The sequence below is a fragment of the Notamacropus eugenii genome, chromosome 3 (assembly GCF_028372415.1).
Source record: "Notamacropus eugenii isolate mMacEug1 chromosome 3, mMacEug1.pri_v2, whole genome shotgun sequence".
NCBI classification, from domain to species: domain Eukaryota; kingdom Metazoa; phylum Chordata; class Mammalia; order Diprotodontia; family Macropodidae; genus Notamacropus; species Notamacropus eugenii.
In genome coordinates, this window is record NC_092874.1 from 19,225,221 (window position 1) to 19,235,247 (window position 10,027).

General features: G+C 42.7%; 1 pseudogene; it reads left to right on the top strand.

Annotated features, from left to right (window-relative positions):
* Positions 1-4,418: 4,418 nt before the first annotated feature.
* LOC140531085 (large ribosomal subunit protein uL10 pseudogene) lies at positions 4,419-5,402 on the top strand (annotated as a pseudogene).
* Positions 5,403-10,027: the final 4,625 nt, after the last annotated feature.

Below are 10,027 nucleotides of genomic sequence, written 5' to 3' on the forward strand. Positions count from 1 at the left end.
CTCATGGACAGTACAAAATGTGTTAGACCTGAAAGATGGACAGCTCATGTTGTGAGAGAACTCAGCAGATATCACATCCAAACAGCAGCCCTGAATGAAACAAAGCTGGCAAATGAAGGCCAGCTTCCTGAAGTCAGAGCGAGATATACATTATTTCTGGAGTGGCCACAGAGAAGGGGAAGCTCAAAACTACATCTAGTCAATGGGCTTGTATGCCTCCACAAAGTCTGAAGGACAGGCTCGTGACAACGTGATTGCCACTTGCAGGAAAGATCCATGCCACCAACATCAGTGCCTATGTTCCCACCATGATGAACCCTGATGAGGTCAAGAAAAAATTTATGAAGTCCTGGAGACCCTAGAAGGGAATGAGCTTATAATTCTGAGTGACTTTAACACCACAGTAGGCACAGACTATCAGATATTGCAGGGAGGAATGGGGTCCAGAAACAGCACCAGTCCCTTATTACATCTTGCAACCTTCTTATCACCAACACTACCTTCTGTTTATCTAAATGCAACAAAGTTTTGTAGATGCAGCCTCACAGTGAACCTTGGCATTTAATAGATTATGTCATTGTAAGGAGAAGAGACAGACAGGATGTGAGAGTGACAAAGGTAATGTGTGGTGCAAAGCGCTGGATCGATCATAGACTTATGCCCTCCAAGCTAAACATTCACATTCAACAAAAGCAGTGCCCTGAAGGCAAGATGATTGTCAGCTGGCAAGAATCTTGCCCGCAATGACTAAGAGAGAAACCCCACAGGACAACCTGTTTCTTTTTCCTTCAAAGAGATGGGCAGTGGAGGCATTCTTCATCTCCTTGGGGATAAACTTATCTTGCTATAGAAGCCAGAAGATTTTAGTCAGCTTCTGTAATGAGTAGGGAGTCCTGGGGAGGAACGGAGAAATCTCTTACTGTCTCTGGGCCTTGGTTTCCTCATCTAGAAATTGAGGGAGTTGGAATGGATAAGTTTGAAAGTCTTTTCCAGATCTTAATTTATAAATCTCTCTGGGCTGATCAGCATTCATTGTGTATGCAAGTTCAAGGAAGCTGAGAATCCATTTGTAACTGAACTATAGTCATGGATAGTTCCCCATTGTGTGTTGGGGGCTCCAAGAGAAGTTATTTGTTTGACTTAAATGAAAAGAAGGCATCTTTTAACCTCATGGACCTCAGTTTCCTTATCTATAAAATGGGGGGTTTGATGATCTGTGAAATCTCTTCTTCCTCTCAATCCTATGAAAGATCTTTGGGTCATCTGCTAGCTTGGTATATTTCAGCGAATGAATGAACACAAAAGTATTTATTGAGTCCTTACTATGTTCTCAGCATTGTGCTCAGTGCTAGGGATACAAACATCCCTAGCCATCAAGGAACTTAACTTTTAATAGGGAAAAATAGCCCATGTAGGGAGCAGTGGCCAGGAGGAAGCAATCTGATTGTTTCAAAAGATATATGACATAACAGGGCTTCCTGGACAGTAGGCTTGGAGTCAGGAGGCTATGAGTTCAAATCCCACCTCAGATACTTACTAGCTCTGTGACCATAGACAAGTCACTTAATCTTTCTGTTCCTCAGTTTTCTCCAATGCAAAATGAGAAGTAAGGGTTGGTCTCTAAGGTCTCTTCTAGTCCTAAATCTACAGCCCTCTGGTCTAATTAATGTGGAGTCTCCTTCCACCAAAGCGGAATCTGGCCATTTCATACCTCAACAGTAAGTTTCCAAATTTCTATGATGAAAAATATCCATCTCCTGGGGACATATGCTTTTGGTCATTCACTGAAATTTTGTCAAACTAGAGCTGGGACAGGAGACCCTAGCAAGTCCATCCATCCTCAAAACTCTTTCCAACTTGGTGGAAAAAACCAACAACCCCTTCCCCACATTTGTGTCAGAAGAGTCATTGGAGGAGGAAGACACCACTGGTGATTCTACAAATACAGAGAATGAGGCTGGTTTGATGTGAGCCATCCCTAAGTTATCTTGGTAGCCACCAGCTATGTCTTCCTTTTCTGAGCATTTACAAACCTTCTGTTTGAATCCCTTTTGAACATTTTGCTGGGAATTAATGTCTAGTTCCCTGGGCTGTGGTTTCCGGAACTGATCTCTCTTCCCCTTTCAAAAGCCAGGACAGCCATTGCCCATCTCTCATCTTTTGGCATTCTCCACTGTCTTCTCTTAACTTGGTGCATTACCATCCATCATCACCTCTTGACTGCAGTGCTTGGCCAATTTAAATGTCTGTGAGGATGCTCCGACCCAAGCCAGTGGGAATTACTATTTCAGCCAAGCCTGCAGCAGACATAGTATCAGCTGCTTGAGAATGTTTTGTCAATCCATTTAGGCAATTTGCTCCCCAAAAGCAATCTGGTTCACCTGGTGCTTTGTCCTTTGTCAACCCTTGATATTGTTTATGGCTCCAGGAGTCATTATCTTTTAGAGCATTCATTTGCTTTTTTTTTTTTCCACTTCAATTATTTTTTTAATTTGTTTTCAGTGTTCTACAATCACTCCCATATATCTTAGATTTTCCCCCCTCCCTCCCCCTTCTTCCCCCTTTCCTCCTCACTTCCTCCCTGAGGTGGCATACAATTTTATATAGGTTCCACACATACATTCCTATTAAATATATTTTCACCTTAGTCATGTTGCATAGAAGAATTAAAACATTCATTTACTTTTAAAAATTTAGACTAGATTTCAGTGGCAAACATCAGCTAATGCTTCTCCACCAGCAGCAGTAGAAATGTCCCTTTTTTCCTTCATGGAAAGGGAGAAATAGGGTTCCCTGTGTCACTCTCAGAGGATTATTGAGGAGGACAGATCCCATGTTCCTTTGGATTCTCTTGTACCGTGAACTAGGGACACCTCCCTCTTACTACAATGGTACAGGCTGAGCTTTTCCAAGCAGAGGATATGGGAAAGTTTACAGGTCCCTGGCCTGGCAGGTCCAGAGGCAACGAGGGCCATGGAGAAACAGGGTTGGGTGGTCTGGCATAGAAAGTGAACAACAAAACCTATCAGAGTGACTCAGCAAGCGCTGCACCAGCTTTGTGCCTTGGGACCAGAAGAGCGCAGTGTCTGACGGCCGAGCCAACAAATAAGAAGGATTTATTAAGCACCTACTGTGTTTCAGGCACTGGGGAGACAAGGACCAAAGTGATGCAGTCCCTTTTTTCCAGGAGCCATTTGAAGTCAAGCAGAAAGTTCAGGTGATAGGAAAATGAGGCATATTTGAGCTTCACAAAGAGACTGACAAAATTTGCAGCACTCAGAGCCTTTCCCCATTTGATCTTTTTTTCCTACTTACATGTGAAAACAATTTTTAATATTTAAAAAAATTGAGTTCCAAATTCTCATCTTCCCTCCCTTCCCCCTCATTGAGAAGACAAGAAATTCTATAAAGGTTATACTTGTGCAGTCATGCAAAATATACTTCCCTACTAGTTGTGTTGTGAAAGAAAACAAAGACCTTCTAATCTCCCCAAAAAACCACGAAGAAAAGTAAAGTTAAAAAAAGGTCTGCTCCTCTCTGCGCTTAGATTCCACCAGTTCTTTCTCTGGAGGTGAATAGTATTTTTCATCACGAGTCTTTTGGGATTGTCTTAGATCATTATATTGCTGAGAACAGGTGTCATTCACAGTTGATCATCACACTGTGTTGTTACTGCATACTATATACCCCCTGGTTGTGCTCACTTCACTTTTCATCAGTTCTTGTAAGCCTTTCCAGATTCTTCTGAAACCATCCTCCTCCTCATTTCTTATATAACAATAATATTCCATGACAATAATATGCCATTCCCCAATTGGTGGGTATCCCCTCAATTTCCAATTCTTTGCCACCACAAAAAAGAGCTGCTATAAATCTTTTTGTACTTATGGGTTCTTTTCCATTTAAAAAAATTTCTTTGAGATACAGATCTAGCAGTGGTATTGCTGGGTCAAAGAGTATGCAAAGTTTTATAGTTCTTTTGGTCCAGATTGCTTTCCAGGATGGTTGGATCAGTTCACAACTCCACCAAGAGCGCATTAATGTCCCAATTTTCCCACGTCTTCTCCAATATTTATCATTTTTCTTTTTTTGTCATGTTAGTCAATCTGATAGGTGTGAAGTGATATCTCTAAGTTGTTTTAATTTGTATTTCTCTAATCAATAGCAATTTAAAGCATTTTTATGTGATTATAGATAACTTTGATTTCTTCATCTGAAAACTGCATGTTCATGTCCTTTGACCAATTGGGGAATGATTTTTATTCTTATAAATTTGACTCAAGCATTCAGAGTCTTATGGGCATGTATATATTTTATACCCACATGTAAAAAGTACCAGCTTACTCTCTCCCCAGGCGCCCTCGTGCGAGAGACATCGTCTTTAAACCCCTCATAGCAATCCCTGAAGCACCACCAAGATGCTCAGGGAAGACAGGATTACCTGGAAATCCAAATACTTCTTTAAGATCATCCAACTTTTGGATGATTATCCAAAATGCTTCATTGTGGGAGCATTCAATGTGGGCTCCAAGCAGATGCAGCAGATCTGGATGTCCCTCCGTGCTAAGGCCGTAGTATTGATGGGAAAAAACACCATGATGCGCAAAGCCATTGGTGGTCATCTGCAGAACAATCCCGCTCTGGAGAAACTGCTGCCTCACATTCAGGGGAATGTGGGCTTTGTGTTCACCAAGGAAGATCTGACTAGATTAGGGATATGCTTCTGGCCAATAAGATGCCAGCTGCTGCCCATGCTGGCACCATTGCCCCATGTGATGTCACTGTGCCCGCCCAGTACACTGGTCTGGGTACTGAGAAGACTTCCTTCTTCCAGGTTCTGGGTATCACCACCAAGATTTCCAGGGGCACCACTGAAATCTTGAGTGATGTGCAGCTGATTGAATGGAGACAAAGTGGGTGCCAGTGAGGCCATCTTGTTGAACATGTTGAAAATTTCCCCGTTCTCCTTTGGGCTGATCATTCAGCAGGTGTTTGACAACAGCAACATCTACAACCCTGAAGTGCTGGACATCACGGAGGAGGCTTTGTTCCTTTGTCTCTTAGAGGGCGTCCGTAAGGCTGCCAGGGTCTGTCAGCAGATTGGCTACCCAACTGTTGCATCAGTACCCGACTCCATCATCAATGGGTACAAGAGCGTCTTGGCTGTAGTTGTGGAGACTGAGTACACCTTCCCACCTGCTGAAAAGGTGAAGGCCTTCCTGGCCGACCCTTTGGCATTTGCAGTGGAGATCCCTGTGGTGGCTGCTCCAGCTGCTCCTGCACCTGCTGCTGCCGCTCCGTCCATGGTGGAAGCCAAGGAAATTGGAGGAGTCTGATGAAGATATGGGATTTGGTCTGTTTGATTAGCCCACAGGAAACAACTATTTCAGCCACTTTATTTGTGAAACTGCTCATTTATCTCAAAAAAAAAAAAAAGTCCCAGCTCATTTCTAGCTTCCCCTAAACCAGTTGCAACTCAACCACCCCCTGTAGCTCCACTCAGAGATAATTATTGTCTCTGAATGGGTACCTTCTCTTCCTAGAAAAGAGGACCCTCTGAAGCAGGGGGGTGTAAATGTGTTCATAGGAAGTTGGGGGTGGGGGGAGGAACCCATGACTTCTTCGGGTAGCCTCTTCCACTTTGGGGAAGCTCTAATTTTTAGGAAGTTTTTCTTTAAATTAAGCTTAAATCTATTGCTCTGCAACCTAATTGATTCATAGTTTTAGAATTTAAAGGACTTCTTTCCTCCTCCTCCCTCCCTCCTTTCTTCCTTCTTTCCCTCTTCCTCTTCCTCTTCCCCTTCCTTCCTTCCTTCCTTCCTTCCTTCCTTCCTTCCTTCCTTCCTTCCTTCCTTCCTTCCTTCCTTCCTTGCCATTGTACCTCATTACTGCTAGTTTTCTCTGAATCCTAACAATCTAACTCCTCTTCTACATGACTGCCTTTCAAGTACTTGAAGACAACAATCATGTCCTGTCCCCAAGTCTGAAGATCACTATATTTAAGGTCTCCATCCTATGTGTCCCATCCTTCTTTTGTCTTACCTTATTTCCTCTGCACTTAACATGGTGCCTGGCATGAAGGAGGAACTTAACAAATGTTTATTGGCTGACCCTGACTGCTCTTCCCTTTCCTTTCCATCCATGCCCTCAGGTCCTCTCCTAGTGTCTGAGACAGAACTTTCTCCTAGAACTCTCTCCTAAACTGTCTGCCTTCTTTCTTTGTCTGATATAAAGCACCCCTGGAGTACACTTTTATCATGTTTTATATTGGCCTCTTTGGCCAGAGTACTTCAGCAGAGATCTGTAAGCAGATGCCATGAAGTAGAGCACCATGGACCACATGGCCTCCTCTTCATCTCCACTGGTGAAGCTGCTCAGGAAAATGAGGATGCCCTGTTTCTGCTATTCCTTGGCAGTGTCTCCAGAAAATCCAGCTGCACCTTTGCTATTTCCTTGCCACTCTAAAAGGTCAATCTAATGACCTCTAACCAATAACCAAAAGCTTCAACGCTGAAGATTTTGTCCTCCCTCCTCCCCCCTCCCCCCAACAATGCATGTCCCTATTGGCCCTGTTGGTCCTATAACCAGCTGATGTGGCAGTGATTCAGTTCAATTCAAGAGTTTTTATTAAGCAGGTGCCAGGCTCTGTGCTGGGACCTGGAAATACCCGGGTTAAGCAGAAATGAATCCCATACTGGGTGCAGAAGGTTTTAGACTTGATGCCATCTGGCTAATATTTCAAAGTAGTCCAGGTCCCCGGGGGACAGCTCTCAGAGTCTAGGGGTACCCCTGAAGAGTTGGGAGTATCTTTTTAATGATATAGATCACAGGTTTTCACTGGTGAACTCCCCTCTTCCTGGCATCATGATTTTCAGTTGATATTAATTAGTCAGCCAAACTTCATTAGCTTTTAAAATTAGGCATTTACTGTTGTAGTGTGTAGGTGGTACAAAATAACCCCTCTGCTCCTCCCCCCAAGGTCAATGATACTCTTTCACAAGAGGCCAGGGGAAAGTCAACTGAGAGCATATGGGGCAAAAGGGGTACTCACAGTTACTGCAAGTCCTTTTGTCTTCATGATGTTCCCCTTATATATGATGGAGCTTTTCTATTGGGCTCCTTGTACACAAACATGTATGTGCATACACATGTATGTATGTATATGTACGTATACATGTGCGTATGGGAATGTATGTGTATACACATATGCACATACATATATATCTGTATTTCAAAACAATTAGTTTCCTTTGTAATATTACATATTTTTATTTTATAGATTGAGAAACATTATTTTGAGAAGGGGTCCGTAGAGTTCACCGAGGGATCCAAAACAGATCAAAAGGTCTGAAGAAGCCCTGTCATAGAGCTTTGGACTGCATTTCCTTCATCTTATTCATCTGTCCTAAGCTCATGAAGTACATGGCACTCTCAGCTGATTGTGGAGATGCTGCTAAGATGCCCATGACAAGTTTAAAATCTCTGGACTCTTCAAAACTCACAGGATCCTCTTTTGGCCAAGGGAGGAAGGGGGGAGACTGAAACCTAAGTCTCTACCACTTAACTGCTAAATTCTCAATCCTCCCCCCCTCCCCAGTTCCTAACTGATCTGCTAATTTTTAGAACACTCACTGGGCATGGCCAAGTCTCCTTAGCCTATGAATAAGACATCTCTTGTGAAGCATCAATTCATTTCATCAAATGGCTTTCAATAACTTCCCACACTTTCTGATGCCTTTGTTTGATTCAATGGAGAGTTCTCATTTTATAAAGCTCTCAAGGCTAAGTGAAATGAGTTGAATGCTTGACTAGTTCAATCAAGGACCTACCCTTACCCAAAGTGTGTCAGGGAGGAAGACCCTGGGAATTGGAGGAATAAGAAAAACCTAATGTAGAAGGTGGTGCTTGAGATGAAGGTGAGATAGGAGAACATGCCAGGGTTTCCAAAGGAATGAGACTGGGCAGGGAAAGTGTCTGGATTCCTAATTCTTGGCTTCTCACCATTATTGCCCCAACAGCAATCCAATGGTGGATGCACTGTCAGTATAGACCCATGTGAATGTCTTCTGACAGACTTGGCAAGACTAGCCTTCTTGTGGGGAGTTTGGGGGTGGCACCATCAACTAGGCTGGATGAGGATGTGGGGAGCTGGAAAATTTCAATTCCTTTCCATGAAGGAATCACCCCAGTAGTCACAGTCCATAATTTTGATGAAGTGTTTTTAAAACTTTTGACCATGTTCTTGCTTATTGGTTTCCTGAGATTCCAACTTTTTCCTTATTCAGAAAGCATCAGTAATTAAAGGGGAAGCAATAACCTTTCTGCTGCTTTCTACTCTAAATAAGCCATGCTTTATATGCTGTTGATGTGGCTTTATTTCTCTTTGGAGGATGAATATCCTCACTGGTCCCTAGAGGGATGTTCATGGTGGCATGTCTGCCTTTAGATAGATGAAGCACGGTTTAAGGTCAGCTGGGAGACCTTGCAGGGCATGCCCCATTGTCTTACAATTGGATCTCATGGGCATGAAAAAAGAGGTCAAAGGCCAGCCGAGTGGTTTTAACCGTACAATTGCTCAACAACAATGAAAAGTTCAGTGTGTCTTATGGCCAGTGGAGAATGAGTTTGTGGCCTCATAAAAAAAGGGAAAGAGCAGCAAACCCACTCCCAGAGCCCACTCTGAGAGGGTTTGAGAATGTTCTGTTGAAACTCATCACATGCCCACTCTTAGAGTTTCCTGTTCTGCTTGTATGACCAAGAAGTGTAGACAAGGAACCATGGAGCAGGATTCTTTATCTGGTAAAAGCAGATAATTTAACTTAGGGAAGGATTGCTGTAGAGAAAGCAGGAATCTCTTTCAAACTAGAAATAGGCTGAAAAAGGAGTGAGATTCTTTCACGATTATGTGGGAATAAGTGCATGGTTCCTTCTCTATCTTGTGTGTGTGTGTGTGTGTGTGTGTGTATGTGTGTGTGTGTATGTGTGTGTGTTGCCCATGAAACTTATGTATATTCACATGCATTTTCTAAGTATAGCCTGCAGGGAGGCAGTGATAGATGTCTCTGAAATCTCACCAACTCCTCTCCAAGGGAGACTGATTATTGCCTGGAGGGGAGAGAAGGAGGTTGGGGCCACTACACTGATTGCTCTGCTTTCCTCAAAGAGGAGGTGTTACATAGGAATTATAACTATCTGCCCCCTTAAAATATTGCTCATCTAGGGGAAATGAATTTTAGGCTCAAGATGCCTCCCTGGTTTCTATCCCTTAAAGAGGAAGAGTCGCATCTAACATCCAAAGGTTTGACTCTGACCCACCATGTGCTAGTTACCAAAAGGACTGCCATAAATAGTAGAATGGCATATGAACCTATTTATCCAAGCAGATAGGCAACTGAAATCAAAGAAATTATGCAGATAAAATATATCAGACAAGAGACAGAGTGAATAGGCTTTTCTACTAGAAGTGAGATATCTCACCACAACCAAGATCGAGAATCCTCAAACTGAATCATGGGGAAATTCCTAGAAGTCTCTAGGGAGGCAAGCTATAAATCAGAGACGTGTTTGGGGACCTGGTTTTCTCCTACAATTTTTCTCCGTTCCAGCACTTTTCATCATGGATCTTTTGGAATTGTCTTGGATCACTGTCTCAATCAGAATAGCTAAGTCTTTCACTGTTGATCATCTTTACAATGTTGCTGTTAACTGTGTACAGTGTTCTCCTGGTTCTGCTCACTTCATTTTGCATGAGTTCATATAAATCTTCCTTGGCTTTTCTGAAACCATCTTGCTCGTCATTTCTTATAACACAATAGTATTCCATCATAGCCGTATACAACAACCTATTCATCCATTACTCAATTAATGAGCATCCCCTCAATTTCCAATTCTTTGCCACCACAAAAAGAGCTGCTATAAATATTTTTGTACATACAGGACTTGGACTACTCTTTAATGGAAACTGTTAGGAAAGATATGAATTGGTAAACCACTCTAATTTCTTTGCCAAGAAAATCCCCCAAAGGGG